This window comes from Mus caroli, chromosome 6 (genome assembly GCF_900094665.2).
Source record: "Mus caroli chromosome 6, CAROLI_EIJ_v1.1, whole genome shotgun sequence".
NCBI classification, from domain to species: Eukaryota; Metazoa; Chordata; class Mammalia; order Rodentia; family Muridae; genus Mus; species Mus caroli.
The window spans coordinates 26,128,009-26,147,428 of NC_034575.1; the positions used below are offsets into that span (position 1 = coordinate 26,128,009).

A 19,420-nucleotide genomic window follows, 5' to 3' on the forward strand; every position below is an offset into this window, starting at 1 on the left:
CCCTCAGGGTGTTTATGGTCAGTTGAGAAAATAGATTTGCCAAGCAGAAGACTTTAAATTGTTAATCTGCAATCTGGATAAAATAGGCTATAAACACAGTTGAGCTATTTTAATGGGAAGGTAAAATGCTATAAACTCTACCCTGTGCCCTGAAAATGAATACAAATCAAATGGATGTTTCTAAAGTTTTCCATCATTGTCTTTGGGAGAAATTCCTCAGCAGGAGGCAAGTCTTGTGCAGGTACACGGGAGCATGAAGATACTTGGTGTTCAGAGATCTTACTGGCTTCTGTTGTGTTTCCTACTAACAACTAGAAGCCTGTGGGAGGTTCTCTTGGCCATTGTTCAGCCCTTTAAACCATTAGAGAGGCTCCAGTTTTAAGGGGAAGATTACCTGCAGGGGTTTCCAACCTCTCGACATTGCAACATCAACATCAGCATCTACAATGTTGTAGGCCACATCTGTAGCTGTCTTGGATGCATATAACTATGTTTTCCAAGCTCCTAATTGTCCCAGAAGCAAAATTCCATGCTGCGTCTCTGTTGTTGTCTTTTCAGCAGCACAGGCCTGTGCTGAGACAGCTGTGGTCCAATCACAGTGTGTCCCTGCTTTTGTCTGTCTCACTGCGAGGTACAGTGTCTGGGAGGCCCTGTGGGGACTTGCCAACGCTTCAGCAAGCAGCTGGCCATGGTGATTTTACAAAAAGTGCCTAGCCAGGTTCAGCAGCCTCTTAGACAGTTCCAAGATCGTCTTCCAGATGCTCATTGGTAAAGAATCCGATGGAATAGGCCTGCCTAGGGATTATGCCATAAGGTTTTGTCTGCTGTCACGGAGGCCTTAAACAAACCCCCCTCTCCCCCGTTGCAGCACGTGGGCTGTTAGGCACCATGCTGAGTAAACATGATAACAGGAAAACCATTGGAGGTCCCATCAGAACAACCCACCTCTCTACACTGAGCACCTTCGAGCCCACGTGACACGAGCCTGTTAAACCCAAGTATGCAGCCATGCCCATTGGACTACTCTTAGCCTCAGAGTTTCATTCTCTGACTTCCTCTTTGAGGAGGGAAATGGATTTCTGCTGAGTCACTGCAGCCTTCCTTTTCTCCTGTGGTTGTAAACACAGCCTCTGGGACTGGCTCTATCGCACACTAGCTGTGTAACCTTGGGAAAGTTACCAGAGAATTCCTGACGCCTTCCGATCCTGATATGTGGCACCATGATAATTATAACAGCTACCTCAGAAAGTTACTGTCCGGTTTTGGCCCCGGGGAGAGCTGTGAACACTGTGTAAGATGTGTTCTGGGCTGTGTTATTGTTTGCTCTTTGCTGCTGTTCCTCTTGCTGCCTGTTCCGAGTCTGTTCCGGGTACCGCAAGAATGAGAAGATGCAGTAGGTGCCCTCAGTGGGTATACAGTGTATATGATAAATCACCGTGGCATCTTCTTTGCTCAACAGGTGGGAGGAAGTCACAGCATGTGCTTCTGAACCTGTGCTTGCCTTGAGGAACAACGGCATGACACGGGGATGTGGACGCTTTCAACCAGAAGATTCTGTACGATAGTGTCGGCACACAGTAAGTGCCGAGCGCCATAGAAACGGTTTTTCCGCTTTAATTGTTAGGCTGGCAGAATGAGTGCTGAGACGGAGCATGTGGCCGGAGATTGAGGGCGAGGAGGTGGTGGTGCTCCTGGGGACGTCTTCCAAGAGGCAGTATCCTTGAGCTCGGCTCTGATCAGTGAGTAGGCGTCAGCCAGTAAGAGAAGAGGGCTAAGAGTGTTCCAGGCAGAAGGAACATTGTGTGCAGAGTTAGGGAGGCGTGAAACAGCACAATACACTCGGGGAACTCCAAGCAGGCAGAAGTGCGAGTGGCGCCCCATCCTTACTGAGACATACAGCGTGCGTTTGTTAAATTAGTATTAGAGATTGGAGGCTGGGAAATGTTGCTTGATCATTCGGGCCTGTAGCATTAACCGAACAACCATTGAGGAGGAAGTGGCTAAGAGGCTTTTAATTGTTCCCTGTATACGTGCTCAGTGCTATCTCGGATCTGCATCAACCACTCCTTTTTTCCCCCCTTTCCTTTTTTTTAATTTATTTTTAATTTTATTATTTATTTATTTATTTATTTTTGCTTTTTTTTTTCCCCCCAAAATTGAGATAGAGTTTCATGTAGCCCAGGCTGGTCTCATATTTCCTGTGTAAACCAAAGATACCCTTGACTTCTGTCTTCCTGCTTTTACCTCCAAAGTGCTGAGATTACAGGCCTATGCCAGCATGCCCAGTTTTATGCGGTCATGGGGTTCCAGTCTTGGCCTTTGTGCAAACTAGAGCAAGCGTTCCATCCACTTAACCATATCCTCAGCCCCTTCTTATCTTCTTCTACGGGGAGTTAACCCTTTTCTTCCAGAATGACAGAGATGAATCCGAATGGAGAAGCTGGGGTCCCAGAATTGGTACCAACACTTCTGTGGGTAACATGTTGCTTTAGATCAGACGTCAGCAAACCCTGTCCTAAAGATCAGGCCCAGTGCAGTGCCCTGGCCTAGGATTCCATCTACTAGGACAGTTCATCCCTCTGTACACATTCACTCATCCTCCTACAGGTTGGCCTATGCTCGGCCAGTAACGGCAGGTTCAAGAGAGACAGTGGAGGTAGGCCCTTGAGGCTCGGCTTGGACTCAGCACAGTTACTTCTGGTCCATTCTGATAGCCAGAGCCAGAGAGAGGCACAAAGCCAACCTGGATTGGAAGGGTCCAGCATGCAGCCCCAGTTCTGATCAGAGCTGCTGCAAAGCGACTCTGCAGACAGCAGGGAGACTGGAGGGACAGAACCTGGCCGTGTTTGAAATCCCAAGCAGTAGATCATACTCTGGAGCAGCACGCATCCCAACCACAGATTTTTTAAAAAGTCGTCTCTGGGTCTCACGGGGAAAGATGTATTCATCATACCTGTCTGTTCAGCCCCCACCCACAGCTGTGAGTCATCACTCTCTTCAACTGAAGGGACCATTATCCTCTAGCACATGACAGACACAGAGGGGGAGGAGAATGGGGCTCCTTGGTGAGGCCCAGACCCACATTCCTGCCCCTACCTGATGAATTTCACTAGGGAACCAGGCTCGATTTTTAACCCATTAAAGACATAAAGGAAATTGTTATCCCAGACGAAACCAGTGGCTGAACTGAACATCCTTTGGGACTAATGTCTAAACAGACCTACACAAAATACTCTTGCTCATCACTCCGTGCCCCTCTTAAGTGCAGGTGGCATTAAAATTGGTCACTGATGTCTCTCTGTATAGATGGGACTGAACCAACAGATATGGGACAGCTCCTTTACTCACTAGCTGTTGGCTGGTACCCCCCCACCCCATTATTGCTCTCTCTCTCTCTCTCTCTCTCTCTCTCTCTCTCTCTCTCTCTCTCTCTGTCTGATGTGTCCGGTGTGTGTATGTGTGTGTGTGTTTGTGTGTTATGTTTCTGTTTCTTGGGGTATATGTGCATGTGTGAGGAGGTCAGAGGTAAAACATGAAATGTCTTCCACAACCACTCTCCATCCCATTTTGTTTTGTTTTTTTTTTTTTGTTTTTGTTTTTGTTTTTTGAGACAGGTTGTCTCTGACCCTGGAATTCATCAGTTTGGCTAGACTGGCTGTCCAGTGAGCCCAGGGCTCCCCCCATCTCTGCCTCCCTGCCACTGGGATTAAAGATGCATGCCATCATGCCTGACTTTACAAGGGTACCTGGCATCCAATCCCAGGTCCAGATGCCTGCACAGCAAGCATTCCACCAACTGAGCCACCTCCCTAACCCATCCATGTTCCTGCTCAGTTTGTCAAGATAGGGTCTCACCCTCTAGACCTGTTTGGTCCCGAACTTGTAGCAGTGTTGAGTTTATAATCAGGAGCCACTGTGTGATTTTTTTTTTAAGTTTCTTGCCAGAAATTTGTCACTGTTATCAAACTTGTTTCAATAAAGAATGTTTAGTATAAAGAACAAGGATGTCAAAAACCCTTCATTGCGGTCCTTTCCCTGGTGCCAGGGGATGGCAGAGCACAGAGCTCATAGATAACACTTGTTTGCTAAGAACTTCCTGAAAGGTGACAAACAGAAACCAAACTTTCAGTCAGACAAAAACCACATGGCTTAGGTTTGAGAATATCCCTTCTGTTCCAAAGCCACTCGGGGTCCTTCGGCGTCTGCAGGAAGCTGACGCCCTGACACCAACTTCCATGGAGTTGCTGCTGTTGAGACTTCTGTGGGAACAGCATCCGTGGGTGGAAGGAACATGCCAGATCTCAGGGAACTATTAGATGCCTGTTGACTCAGGCGGCAGGACCAGCTGTGAACAGGAATGTATTTTTACGTAGCCTCAGTGGAAAGGAACAGGCCTGTTGAAATTATTGCCGAGGTGGGGACAGAACCTGCTGAGATATTTGTGGAAGGTTTGGTTTATGGGGATGGGGAGATAGAGTTGTCTCAGGAGGTACAGCTTGAAGATTCTAAATTCAGAAATAATGCTGGGCATAATGGCACATGCCTTTAATCCCAGCATTTGGGAGGTGAAGGAAGGGGGGTCAGGAGGTCAAGGCCAGCCTTGGCTACATGAGACACACACACACACACACACACACACACACACACACANANAGAGAGAGAGAGAGAGAGAGAGAGAGAGAGAGAGAGAGAGATTTTGATTGACTGATTTTCTTGGATAGGTCACATGATTGAATGATATAACTACCAGGTAAAGTCCTTTCAAAATTAGACCCCAACAAAGATTTCTTTCTTTCATGTTTCTGTATCTCCCACCCACCTTAGGAATGTCTTTTAAAAACACAAATCCTGCCAGCCAGCTGCCCCTGGAAAGAAGTCAAGTGAGATGACTTCCTGTTCAGGGGGAGGGAGCAGGGGGTGTCACCTCTACTGCCTCTCCTCTCCTCTCCTCCCAGCTCTTAGGCAGCGCAAAGATCTTCCTTCCCGCCGGCAGAGGAAGCCCATCGTGTTCTCTCAGCCCTACCTTGGCATTCCTTGATGTCTTAGAGAAGCAGATGACCCCGGCTGAGCCAGACAGTCAGCAGAACAGCAGCTCTCGATGCTGCGTTTGGAAATTTCCATTCTTTGCTTGCAGCTCTGAAAAAAAAAAAAAATCTAAAGAGCCCAGTAGCTGGGAAATTTCCACAATGGAAAATTTTAACATATTCTTTAGCTCTAAACTGTGCAGGTTTATAGACATTATTTTTTTTTCTTTCTGGTAATTTCCTTCTTTAACAACAAATTATGAACATGGTACCACTGGAGCTGAGGGAACAGGAGGGCAGGGTGACCTAGGGGGTGGGCATAGCTTGCTTAGCAGGAGGCTGCACTATATAACGGTGTGACCGCTCAGAGCACCACCATCCTGAGGCCCGCTGGGTGGGAACTCATCCAAGTTGAGCTCGCTTGCCCAGGAGTACTGCAGGGAAATCTGTGTAGAGCCTTGAAATGGAAAATGCACGGATACAACTTGGGAGCCTGACATGGTGAGTCACGTTGCCAGCAGAAGCAACCCCAAGCAGATGATGATCCTTTAGACCGCTGCTTCCTGAACCTGAACTTAAGCTGTAGGCTCTGATGCAGTCGGTTGAGGGTGGGAGCTAGGCTGCATTACCAACTGATGCTGACCATCCAGGTGATGCTGATGCTGCCCTTTCTGAGGACCACGGTGTGCGGCATAGCAAGACCTTCGTCAGCATGCAGCCAGTGCCCTGCTGGCTGAACACTGCCAGAGGGTGGCTGGAGGTGAGCTCAGGTTACAAAGTTGAGGTCTCAGAATGGAACTCAAAGTCCTCTGGAGAGATGTTCCATGTCAGTCTGGATACAGAGGCTCTTTTAGAATGGAGGGGGTGCACAGCATTGCCAGAAGGCTTGGCTTGGAGAATTCTAGAAATCAGGACCTTTCCAGAGAAACCCATGTGTAGCTGGTGATGGTTCCTTAGCTAAGCCACGTTTCTGAATGGTTGTCCAGCACTGAGTGAATGACCAGTGAACCAGTTCCCAACACTGACTGTACCCGAGAAGAGTCCTGAGAGGCAGTTTCTGCTGCTCATGTTCACTGTTATTGAAATAAAAATTTGAAGGGACTTGGAGATTTTCTTAACAGCTATCTCACCTGCTGGATAGAGGAAAGGAGAGGGAGAGAGGCAGAGGGGAGAGGAAGACAAGAAAAAGAGGAGGTAGCATTATAATCAAGGATGCTGCCACCTCATGATCTGTAGTGTGTCTGCTCCATGCTGTTTTTTAAAGCAACACTTGACCTAGTTCTGACTTTCTATTCAGTTGGACTTGGGGTAGTCTATTAGTCCATACACAGAGGACGGAGCGGAGGGAAAACCAAGGGAGATGGCAGTCATACAAATGTGGTAGTTGCGAGACAGACTTGATCACATGGAGTATTATATCTCTGTCCTGCTATGCTAGCACCCACATGGTAGTTTAAAATGCCCATGACTTTCAGGGTTGCGTAGGGATTTGAACATCTGCAGGTTGGTTGGTAACGTCTTCTTGAGATACTTCCTCCCTGACAAGAGGTGTGATTCAGCATGGAGAGGACACCCTCTGGGCTCTGTAGAGAGAGCTGATTGGTTTCCTTAGCGTGATGTTTGATGAGTCATTCTTCACCTAGGAGTTCTCTTAGGATCTGCAGTCAATCAAACAACTTGCTTGATCCATTTAAAGTCATATTATTATTGTTATTATTATTAATAATAATTACTCAAAGGAGTGCTTTTGTTTTATGCTTCAGGTGAAATTCACATAACAAAATCCACTATTTTAAAGGCAGCAATACAGAAACCTGTAGTGTCTTTGTGACATTGCACAACTTCCCCTTGTATCCAGTTCCTGAACATTTTTATCACTCCCAAAGGGAAGCCTCGCATCCATTAAGTTGTTACTGCCTGAGGCTGGCTCCCTCCTTCCGGAACCTGGTCACCGCCAATTTACTTTCTCTGTGGTTCTCGGTCTGGGTATTTTACATAAGTGAATTCCAACCATGTGTGGCCATTTGCTAAGTCACATCTCCTTAAGAATAAACATTATGGTTATAGGGAAACCTAACATTATTGAGTGCTTTACAGCACAAGGCGTGCGACCCTTACAAGTAGACTCCATATACAGATAAGAACATGGTGATTCAGAGAATTGCCCGAGACCCATACCTTCTGGCCGAGCAACGAAGAGGCTTCCATAGCCAGGCCCACCTTCACTAGAGCATTTCCCACTGGCGGTGGCTCTAGCTCAGCAACCTCTGTCTCCTTGCAGACAGATGGGTAGATAGATACTCCTCAAGTTTAACAACTTCACAGAGCCCTGACTCGAATTCCGAATGCAGCGTTAGTTGCTTACAGCTGCTTTTTTTCTTTTAGCGGTAAGTCCAGGCAAACTCCTTTGAAGAGCTCATTAAAACTGCTAAAATAAAGTCTTAGAAACAGGTGCATTCATTAGCAGAAAATGCAGATGATTATGTTAATATCACATTCAGGTGACAAATTTAAAGGCCTCAGACTCATGAAGGATAAAAGGATCCCCCCCCCCCCCAAGGCTGGAGTTAACTTTTTCTTTTGTGGGCTTTTGTTCTGGGTAGCACGTGACTGACTACAGCTGTCCAAAGTGGGAAACCTGCAGTGTTAGTTCACAGAAATAAAGCTGTCCTATGATATCATGCTCCTCTTTATGATTTCTTGGGCCTCTAGTTATGAAAAGAAAGCTGAGGGATTGTCTACAGCCTTACGGCTGGATCTAGCTTGCCATTGGTAACTTATTGCCCACCAGGCCCAAAGATGATTTGGCTCTGTCGACAGGCGGGGCATTGCGTAGTTTGGCCGCATACACAGACCCTGGTTCTCTGCACTGGAGGAGTAAATCAGTGTAGACAATGATTTTCAGTTTGGACCAAAAATTATTTTTACTGTGCTCTTTTTTTTTTAATTTAAAAAATATTGAGCCTGCAATAAGATTGTGTAAAGTCTTTGTTTTGAGATGTGCATATTTTTGTATTTCCCAGATTTTCTACAGTGAATTTTCAATTTTGAAATAAAAATATTCATTTGCTTATAGTTTTTTCTTTTTTTTTTGTTTTTTTTTGAGACAGCTTATAGTTTTTTCAAAGTATTTAAAAATTACAAAGGAATAACTTAACTTTCTTCCATTAATTAAGTATCCCTGTAAAATTTGAATAATATTTAATTGCCTGGGATATGAAACCTAGACAAGAAATACCCCCAATTTCTTACCTTTTCCAAATCTAGGATATTTGTGGTCATTTTGGTTTTCCATTGGTAAAGAAAAGAGACAAATATGGCTAGGCATCAAGTCATTTAATAAAAAAAATTAATTGTGCAATATATTATTGAACATTTTTTTCAGGTAAGTATGCATACACAGGAGGGGATGCACCTGCCACTTAAAAAGGGGAAAACAGGGAGACTCTTATAGGACCCATATACTTTATTTTTAAAATTTTAAGTTATATACTTGGGGAAGGCTTTGACTAGCTACTTTTTTCTCCAAAATGGTATGCTTAAAATGACTATTTCTGATTGCACAACATGAATACTGAAGGTGCAACACATTTACACAGCATGTTTACAGATTGTGTGTGTGTGTGCACACACACATGCGTGTTTGTGTTCACGAGTGCATGCATACACTAAGTGGATGAACAGTGATAAACTGAGCAATGGCTCCTGTGTAGGATAATCCTGTCTTTGCCTTCTCTCATCTTCAAGTCTTCTCTTCCCCTGTACATTTCCGCCTTCGCTCTCTCTTCATCCCTGCTTTGGGATGGGTTGGGTGAAGGCACACAGTATGTTTGCTACAGTACTAGTGCTCTCATATACAGCATAAGCTCTAGCAATCAGTAGATACCTGAAACCATAGATAGTGTCAAGATCCATAATGTAATTCCTTTTCCATTATAACTTTCTGTATGCTTACTGCATGCAATAGCCATAACTTTTGCAGCTTGGGACTGACTGCAAAGTAGGACACAGTGTTCTGTTATCTTTTTTTCCTACCATTTTATAGGTACAAGATTTGGGTTTTTTGTTTGTTTTGTTTTGTTTTTTTTCTGTAGGTCTCAGAATCCTCAGTGTCTTCTTTTTTTCTTTCCTTAGCAAGTTAAGAAAGTTCACCTCTTTGCTTAAAGGAAACCCTTTATGGCTTCTCTGTTGTCACCACCATCGTGTCTTTAGGCCATTAGTAAGCCACATAGGGGTTACTTGAAGGAATCACTGTGATCTCATGGCAAGTAAACAAGGTAGCCAAGATGGCTGCTGAGTGACTCATGGGCCACTTACAATGGGGATACACTGGGCAAAGGGATAATACGTATCTCAGGAGGGAAAGGCATAAACTTTCATCCTACTTCCCAGAATGACATGCAATTTTAAATTTATAAAATTTATAAAATTTTCATTTTTAGAACTTTCCATTTCATATTTTAAGCCGAAGAATTGCTGAAACCTAAGGCAAGAGGATACAGTTGTATACATATAGGCATACACACTCTCCCAGTTAGGACTGCTCTCATGGAAAGCCTTGCTCCCAGCTGCCACCCTCAGTGTGATTCCCTGGGACTTCACTGATGCAGCTCCTTCACTGCTGGACAGCTCCGCATCGCCTACAAGTACTTTTCCACCCACCTTTCCTTCGTTCAATTCTCTGAGCTGGCACTGTCACAGAAGCCTCCGATTCTACACAAAATGAGGCTGGTGGCCAGCAGAGGCTCCTGTCCTTCTAGCGTGAAGCATCAGCACCGTAAGGAGAGCAGGCTGAGTTCAGAGCCCAGAATCTGAAGATAAACATGAGGTGAACCCAACTGTCCTTCTCATGGATGTCTGTCTTCTAGAACTTACCAGCTAGTCACGCAGCTCGACTGTGACATCTCTTCCCATCACAAACACTCGTCTTATTTCTCATCCTCACTTCATTTAGGTGGATCATCAGAGCACACATAGTACTATAAATTAAGTGAGAAATGGGGGAGGAGGTGGAGGAGGAGAAGGAGGAGGGGGAAGGGAAGGAAAAGGAAGAAGAGGAGGAGGGAGAAGAGGAAGAAGAGTCTGTTACTACTTACAGGACCCAGTCTCAAAGAAGTATAACCCTTAGGGTCCTTGAAGAAAATAAGGAAACTGAGTCATTTGGCTTAAGGACACTTTCATTGGTCCATACAATAAGGGCCAATTTGTGAGCTATGCCTACAAGCCTCAGTAGCCTCCTATTGTCCAGAGGTCTTCCTGGATCACCCTCTTATTCCTCTAACACACTGTGCCACACAAGAAACCCTGAGATTATTTCATATGATAGCCCAATGTTTACAAGTACTGCTTGAGTTGAGCCATGTGTCTCCAAGTCTCCTAAATACTAAATCCTCCTGTTAGAAGAAAGTAGAAGGTCCAGCAGTATTTCAGAACCACTCGTTATGGACACAAAGAATGCAGATAGCAGAAGAAATTCATCTCGGAGGTCAAGTGCCCTGAGAAAACAGCCAGACGCCCCACCCTTTACCCCACCCTGTAAAATGAGCCAAGATGACCAAAGTAGCGATGGGCTTTTGAGAAGCAAATTTGGGTGATGAGTTAAGAAGAGAAAAGGCTGAACTGAGATGTTGGCTAAGTAAGTAGAACCGAGAGGATTTTAGGTGGTTATTATTTAAGGACTTGTAAAGAAATTCATACGTTAGAGAGCACAAAGAAAATAAGAAACCCCCTCTCTATTCCATCACCTTGGGAGCCACTGTGTGCAGGTCCAGAGGCAGATCACCCTATCTCGAGCTACTCCCTGCCCTCCGGAACAGCTATTCCTTGCCCACCTCTGGCAGAACTAATATCCTGTGACCTACTAGATAGAACCTGCTGGGACCTGTTAATTTTGCAGGCCATTACCTCCCACCAACTTCAAAGCTAGGAATGTCATAGGGAGCTCCTGAGCACATGAAAGCCGTCCCTCCTCTGTCTGTACCCATGTCTCTGGTTTGCCCACCCATGTATTTAAACTTGCCTTGATTTATGACTTTCTGCAAAACTATCAAAACTCCATGAAACTGTTGCCACATTGGAACATGGAATTTGAGGTAACCTATGTCTGTTTCCCAAGCTGTTGTTATTCAAAATGGCTCCAAAATAAACCCTCTAATTCCCATTTTTTAACAGATAACCTTTGTGAATGCTAGGGGAACAACATTTCTGCGTCATGTCAGATGTAGAAATAAAGGCTTATTTGTTAATTTACTTGTTTTTTTATTGTGCATTGAGTGTGTGTGTGTGTGTGTGTGTGTGTGTGTGTGTGTGTGTGTGTGCAGGACACACATGCCACAGTGCTAGGGTGGAGGTCAGAGTTCAGTTTTTGGGATTCAGTTTTCTCCTATCTTGTTGGTTGGAGGGCTTGAACTGAGGTCATCAGGAGTGAGCAGCAAGCACTCCTACTCTCTAAACCATCTTGTCAGCCCATTCATTGACTGATTGACTGACACAAGATCTTGCTAGGTAGCCATGCTAGCCTAGAATTCACTAAGTAGCCAGATTTCTCCTATCTCAGTCACCTGAGTGCTAGGGTAGTTTAGAATTGTAGAAAGTGACATGCATTTGGGCTGTTATGTTTGGCTTTAGATAGTCCAGTGAGGAAACCCAAACCCTGACTTCTAAAATCCTCACCTGTAAAGCTATGATAGGAAGACAGTTAATTAGGACCCTCTGTTGATAAGCAGCCATAGCACTGAATGCAATAAACACTAAGGATATTTGAATTTTCTTCTGTATACACATATTCTAATCCTCAGTCAGCTCCTCTATTCTAAAGCATACCTCGACAAGGTAGGAGTGTTTCCCTAATGGTTTCTGTTTAGAAATCAACTTTAGACTGAGGCCTTTGACCATATTAGATAATGAGAGCCGCTATCTAGCTTTTGCATATTGGTTGGGCCACTCTGGCTGGTTGGACATCTCCTTTGACTGGTCACTGCCTAGCTACAGCAGTTAGAAGGAAATCCAAAAAGTTCTCTTTTTTTATTGTAAATAAAAGGAGGCAACAATGATGATCTATTTAAGCAAGTTTTGGGGTGTGTGTGTGTGTGTGTGTGTGTGTGATTGTTGCTCTCTAACTTTTGGGACATGCTATCCCATTGAACCTGGAGCTCACTTGGACTGGCTGGCCAGAAAGTCTCCATCGCCCCGGCCCGGAGAGTACAGGCACACACTGCCACACCCCTTGGGGTGGTGCTGGGGAGCTGAACTCCAGCCCTCATGGCTACCAGCTGAACCATCTCCCAGTCACAGCGCTTTAACAGAGAGTACTAGGTGTTTTCCCAAGTCCGGTTCTCCTGAGTATCACATTTCTGCAGTGCTGCTCCGAAACCCGGGCTTTGTCAACGCTAGGCAAACTCTCCTGGTGAGCTACCCCCAACCCAACCTGTACTCTTAAATTTCTAAACTTATTGGTGTTTAAAATGTGCATCGTTTTAAAAATCCCATTTATTTATTAGGGGCCCTCTCCCTCCATAAGCTTGTTTTTGTTGTGTAGAGCTGAAATGATTTTACTAATTTATTCCTTTATGAGAAGCAAAGGGAACACTCTGTCTCTGCTCCTAAGTATGTCTTACTAAATCCACATTAGGCAAAAATTTGACTGGAAAATTCCCAAGCTTTGCTTCTTCATATTACAAAACCCAAGAACCCTGTGGTCTCTGCGCTGTGTGTTATAGTCAGAGAACATTGCTGTAGCCCAAAGGGTAGCTCTTGCCAGGTATTAGTGTGGCTGTTCTCCTGTCACATTTGATGAGTAGACACAGTCACAGGCCACTTCCTGGCTTACTCATCACTTGCACACAGGTCACAGAGGCCAAATAAGAAAGCCAATCACTCCCAGGTAACCCACAGAGCATGGCAAAGGTAATTGCTTCATCGAAGTTATAGATTTTTGAATAACAATGGCTGTTTATTTCACTGACATCAAATTGTTAGACCACCTCACCCATTTTCCTGAAAAAGATGTATTAATTTTAGTAAATCATGTTTTTCACTGATGTTTAGTACTAGCAATATAGTTTCATTTTTAATCCCAAGCTAAAAGTGATTTATAACGCTTCTCTTATTAGTGATATTTGTGTTGTAGTTTGAATCTGAACACCTCCCCCCAACACACACACACACACACACACACACACACACACACACACACACACACCCCAGGTTCACCATGTACTTGTCTCTTACCTGGTGGCACTATTAAAGTTGTAGAATCTAGGAAAGAGGCCTAGCTCCTGGTAGTAGGCCTTTTGTGGTGAGCCTTTGAAAATTACAGCCTGAACCCTGGTTTTAGCATGGTCTCTGTTTCCCGGCCCCCGGATGTGAATTATCTCCTCTAGGCGCTCCTGTCGCCACAAACCCAACTCCTCTTCTACATCTTCCATTCCACAGTAGCCTGAAGTCCTCCAAAACCACGAGCCAAACTAAATCTCTTTATGGCAGTCATGGCAGCACAAGTCTGTAATCCAACACTTGGGAGGTTGAGCTAGGAGGGCTGCCATGTGTCACAGGCCCACCTGGGCCACATAGTTCCAGACAAAACTGGGCTACAGTGTGAGACTTTGTGGCAATAAGCCAGAAATGGGCCTGGTGTGGTGGTGTATGTCTTTAATCCCAGTACTCAGGAGGCAGAGACAGAAGCAGGGAGATCTCTCTGAGTTTGAGGCTAGCCTGGTCTACAAAGTGAGTTCCGGGACAGCCAAATTACACAGAGAAAATTTGTCTTAAAAAATAAAACAAAACAGCAAAAGCAAAACCAAAACAAAACCAAAATGATTTAAGTTCAATTTAAAAAGGAGAGTCTGGAGAGATGACTCAGCAGTTAAGAGCACTGCTTGCTTTTCCAAGGACCCGGGTTCAGTTCTCAGGGCCTATGTGGTGCTTTGCAATCACCTGCATGCCTACTCCCAAGGCATCTGACCCCTGTATGTGATGCTTAGATCACACACACATATATACATGTAAATACACAGAATGGGAGAAAAATAATAATTTGAGAAAGAGGTGAAGCAGAGGGGGAATGGAAGAGGGGGGAGAACAGAAAGAAGGGAGAGAGGACAGAGGGAAGAAATGAAGGAAAGAGTCCTTGTTCCTTTAGGTCGACTCTGTCCTACGTGTCCTTATGTGAAACTACGTGAACAGAATGAGTACACTCGGTCCATACAGCCTTTGCCTTGCTCTGTTCCTGTGCATAGCAGCAGGAGTCACATCATATATAAAGTGTTAAGGCCCCCACTTCAAAATCCTACTCCCTCGTTCTCTTAAATTCATCAAGTGATGGTCCCACCTTTTCAAACCTTTTTCTTGAGTCTCTATAATTTCACATCATGCACCCCCAATCCCACCCATGCCCTTGTCCCTTCCTGTCCACTGCCTTTGCAGCAGCTCACAAAGAATAAAAATAAAATATAAAAACAAAACAATACCAAAGAAGAACATCTCATCATGGAAACTATGGTATGTCACAAGGTGTCACCCAGTATACCCTTTTGTCTACACTTTTTTACTTGCAAATGTTCATTGCCATGAGTCAATGGTCTGGTTCAGGGCCTCTGGCATCTGCTACAATTCTGTATTCTCACTGGGGCGCCTCTCAGATGTGCTGTTGCTGCCCTGTGTCAGAGAGATCCTGCAGCTTTGGATCTACAGGGCTGGCTCCTTCACTCACTCCAGCAGTTACAGATGGTGTAGGTGTTGGGGTGGGCTGGCTCAAAGCCCTGGATCTGGGCCTGGGTAGTAGCTGAGCTGGGCAGCCCACCAGTTCTGTACCCACACCACCAGGGTGAGCTCTACAGCCTGTCCCCAGCTAGTTTACCCAATGTTGCAGCTGGCAAGGGGCAGGGACAGCACTTCTACTCTCCTGACCTCTGGGCCAGCTCTCCTGCCTGCCTCAGGTAGGAAGGGGTGAGAGTGGGGGAGGGGAAGGGCCTTTCTCCCCCACCCATGGCACCACATGGGAGACGAGGTGCAGGGCCAGTGTTCTCATGTCCCTACCGGTAATCTCAATATCAGTACTTTAAGAAACAGACTAATTTGGAGCATGGGACATTCTGATACTAACCTAAAGATACCTTTATGGCATGCACTTCCATCCTACAATGAGGAATTTCCACTATGCCACCACCAGGATTGTTTTAATAAAGATTCTTCTTTCAACTGTAGGCAAATGAGTGTTGCTAAGTTGTGCGTCTACGGCCAGTTCATTTTCACTGAATTAACATTTAGTTTGGTGACATCATCTAGAAAAATTTTGTTCCTCTGCGTCCTTAACCCCTCTCATGCTGGCAATTAAATCTGAAGTATGCCGGATGAAGGCTCTGCCCCATCCCCATCCCAAATTTCATCTTCTTAACAGCTCAGCCTAAATTACCACTCATTTTGCCTGGCGACTCCTTAACTCTTGCTTTATTCAGCACCCATGTGTTCAAAAGACACACAACAGATGTTGTGGGTTCTAGTTATAAATTCAAAGTCACCGGGGTTTTAGGGTGAAAGTCATTTACCATGTGATTTCCCCACCCACCAACCAATCAATCCCTTAAGCCGGCAGTCAATAAGTCCACTATTCTAGCTAATGCAGCTCGTACAGGGTTTCTTGGCCTCGCAATATTGACTTTGGGACTGGCTAATTCTCTGTTGTTGGGAGTCTGTGTTTTGCTTTATTGCATGGTTGGCTTCATCCTGTAGGTGCCAATAGCACTGACCCCCTTCCAGTTCTGATAATCAAACATGTCTCCGGCTCTTACCAGAGTTCTCCAAGGGAGGGAGAGGCTTGGAGCCCCCCTCTCCCACCCACCCAAGAACCAGGATACACATCATGCATTTTTACTAGGTTGTGAAGATTTGGAGGGCACAGACCCGGTCTGATTCATCCCTCTATCACCCCTTCTCCATCATCTAAATTTAGTTTCTGGCACAGAAATGCTTCTTGAATGTTCTGAAAAGAACAAAATATCTCCAGGGTTCCTCTACTGTCGTCAGCGGTGCCACGAGCTCAGAACGGAAATCAGGCAACCTGGATGAGTCACGTAACATTTTGTGTGTTTGTGTGTGCACAAGTAACGTGGGCACGTACGTGCAGAGGCCAGAGAACAAGCACGGGAATTATTATAACCTCGGGCTCTGCCCAACCTGATTTATTTATCTGCTTAATGGTTTATCCCATTTAAAAAGTGTTTGTTGTGAGATCGGGTTTCTCACTGGTCTGAAACCTACCGAGTATGGTAGGCTGGTGCCAGCGAGCTCTGTGGGTCCACATGCTGTCACATCCAGCTTCCCCAGACCTTAAAACTTGAGTTCTGGGGAGCCTAGTGCTTTCAAGGCTTGTGCTTTATCAAATGAGATACCTTTCTAGCCTCCTCTCTGATATTTTTTTTTACTATTTAACTAATCTGTGTATTGTATACCTGCTTACATGCCTGTGTTTGTAAAAGGCTCACCTATGTTTGAATCGTTTTATGTGTAATATTACTTTATCTAGAGGTGACACCAACTGTTCTGGCCATCACAATTTATAGTGGAAGTACTCAAGTCCTAGAGACATATTCTTGGGCAGGAGTGGGTGGCTCCTTTCAGTCATATTGTCTTCCTGATTAAAAGCAGCTCATAGACTGTCTTTATTAATGTGAAATCTAAAGTTTGTATTGCTTCTCATCATATGAGAGGTGGGATGTCCCAAGGGCTGTCCAGTGATCTAAGTAATGATGACTCTACACATACGTTCCTGGAAATTGCCAGAAGGTTTTAAAGGGGGGAAGGGAAAAAAGAGTGAGGAAAATTTCCCTGTGGGGAAAACAAAAATATTTTTGTGCTGTGGAAGTTTCTCAGGAAAGGAGTGGTGGCCAGAAAGTAGCGGTATCTGAGCTATGGGGATTTCCACATTTGGGAAAACGTGGTCATAATTAATGACTTAGGAGAGCCAAGAAAGTGAACCATGTTGGAAAAATAGCATCTTCATTGGCCAAGTCATTGTCAACTAGTGGGGCCAGAAAATAGGATTGTTTTAGAGTGAAATCTTTATTTGTGGGCGGGTGGTTGCCTGTAAATCCTTCCTCTTGTGGGTCTAGTAAGGACTCCCTTCCCTTGCTGTGAGCTTCCGGGCCAGACGCTGGCTTCTTGTCTTTAGTTTTGAACAGGATGCTTGGATCTAGCCAGCAGGATTGTTTTTGTTCTAATAGAGATGATGATCGGGAACTCTGGAGTGAGCATAGGGAATGGAATTGCCTACTCCGGGCACAGCCATCGTTAATTGAATGTTCCACATCCCAGGCCTCATGCTGAGAACATTAAAAACTTACCCTGACTTGGTGTAAGTAAACCTCAACTTGGGGAATTTCACGCACTTGTCTAGGGTCCTAGACATGCTGGTTTCACCCTCCAAACTTTCAGCCAGCTCTTCCTGTTTGGGATGCTCACTCCTGAGTCAGAGTGCTCTCACGCTGGGTACAACCTCTTGCTTCTTTAACTGCCGCCATTTTCTCTTCCTCAAATAGCTTTGTTTAAACTGCATCTGCTCTTGAATTGAGCTCATCAGAGTGTCCATGGTTACCTCTCATTTTCTGCAGGAGAAAGCAGGCGGGCAGGTCCAGTCCACTCTCTCCTCCATCTAGTTAGGGAGGAGTGTATGTGACCTGCTTTGAGCCCTTTCTTTCATCTCAGGAATCAGTGTTATTAAAACGTGTATGATTCTCCCTTGCCTGCTCTCTCAAGATTTTTCTCAAGATCAGAAATAGCTTGCCAGATTTCAGCAGAATTTTCCAAGGAGAAGGTCATTTTTCAGGAGGGGAAATACAGCTTAAGAAGAAAAGAGAAATCTCTGAATTTGAACAGTAGATGTAAGATCTGGTACGGCATCAATAAATTTGGCAGACTGTTTTGTGAATTAGAAACACTGCAGATCAGATCATGTCCTCCCTGAAGCAGCAGGTCCATGCTCCTGACCCTTGTGAGATGGCTTCTAAAGTTAGTTCTGTCCTACGACCGCAAGAAGTATGGCAAAGCAAACGTAACGAGGCTTCTTGATTGAACTTCTGTGGGCGTTGCATCTGGTAAGAACACCACAGCATTCAGCAACAACTTGGTACATTTCTTTTTGCTACAATGTGCCTATTAGAGCTTAACGTTGGCTTGGGATGTTTCTTAGGAATCGCCCAGGTAGTGCTGTCTTTATTTCAGGCTGGGGAACCTGAGCTTATTTGTTACATACTGCTGTAGGACAAATTTCCACAGGTTTGAGAGACTGAAACAACCCCCCAGGTATTTAGTGTGTCTCACTATTCTGTAGATCTTAGGAGGCAAAGTGGCTTTGGCTGGGTTCTTGATTTCAGGCCCTGAAGGTTAAAAAAAAAAAAAAAAAAAAAAAAAAACAAGATATCAATTAGGCTTGGCTTTCATCTGGATGCCCTGGGGATGAAAAGCTGCTTGTAACGTGAGCTGCTTCTAGAATCTAGAGACTCTGGCATTCCTGCTTCCTTGATTGCTCCATCTTTATGGCCAGCAAGCATCCTCATGTCTTTCCCCCATCTAGAATCTTCTCAGCGTCCTCTTCTGCCAGCTGAGGAAAATAGTCCCTTTAAAGCACTCACTTGGTTACTTCAGGCCCACATGGAAAATACTCAATGGAAAATGGAAGGAAATCCAGTTGGGAAATTCAGCAGTACCTACTATGGCAGCCATCTTCACATTTCTACCTACTGTAGTGAAATAGTTATCCGGTTAACTTGAGATAGAGGCTGGAACCAGGCTCTTGATAGGGCCGAGTCAAAGAACTTAACTTGAAATTTTTTATTTCATTCCTTTCCTTGTTTAATTTTAAAATATACACGTAGGTCTTATTTTTAAATTCATATGTATTTGGCCCATTTTGAAACACACTGTGCTTCAAGGGCTCATGGATTTTCTAAGAGGTAGAGACTAGGGTTAGGTTTGGAGCGGGGTTTCTAGGGTGTAGAGAACAGTGTGTTGGCAGGCAGGTAAGGAAGGGGCAGGGGCTAAGAGTTGAATGAACCCAGAGCAATAGTTTATTCCTATTTTTAACAGATTCACTGGAGATCTTTGAAGATGGTGATTCCTTTGCTATTCTCATGATGCTGTTTGTTGTTTATGGTACTAGGAATTGAACCCAGAACCTTGCACATATCCAATCCTATCACTGGAACCCAGCTCCAGACCCTTCACTATGTTCTATGAACAATCCTAGAAGTTCAGACATAAATGGACTTTGTGTGAGCGAGCATGTGCACACATTCGTGTGATTTATGAGTGATACTTGGTGATGTATTTTTTCTAAGTATGTGTGCATTTTGGCATCTGAGTAAGCTTTACTCAGATGTTGTGCCCCTAGTGTGGGTGTGAGC

At 44.7% G+C, this 19,420-nt stretch overlaps 1 long non-coding RNA gene across 2 annotated transcripts in view; it reads left to right on the forward strand.

Annotated features, from left to right (window-relative positions):
* Positions 1-19,420, forward strand: part of LOC110296613 — a 114,160-nt gene that overhangs the window by 65,724 nt on the left and 29,016 nt on the right. For both annotated transcript variants that reach the window (XR_003836903.1, XR_002378191.1), the window contains one exon: positions 1,460-1,577. This is a non-coding gene — a long non-coding RNA (uncharacterized LOC110296613). The remainder of the gene's footprint in view (positions 1-1,459; positions 1,578-19,420) is intronic.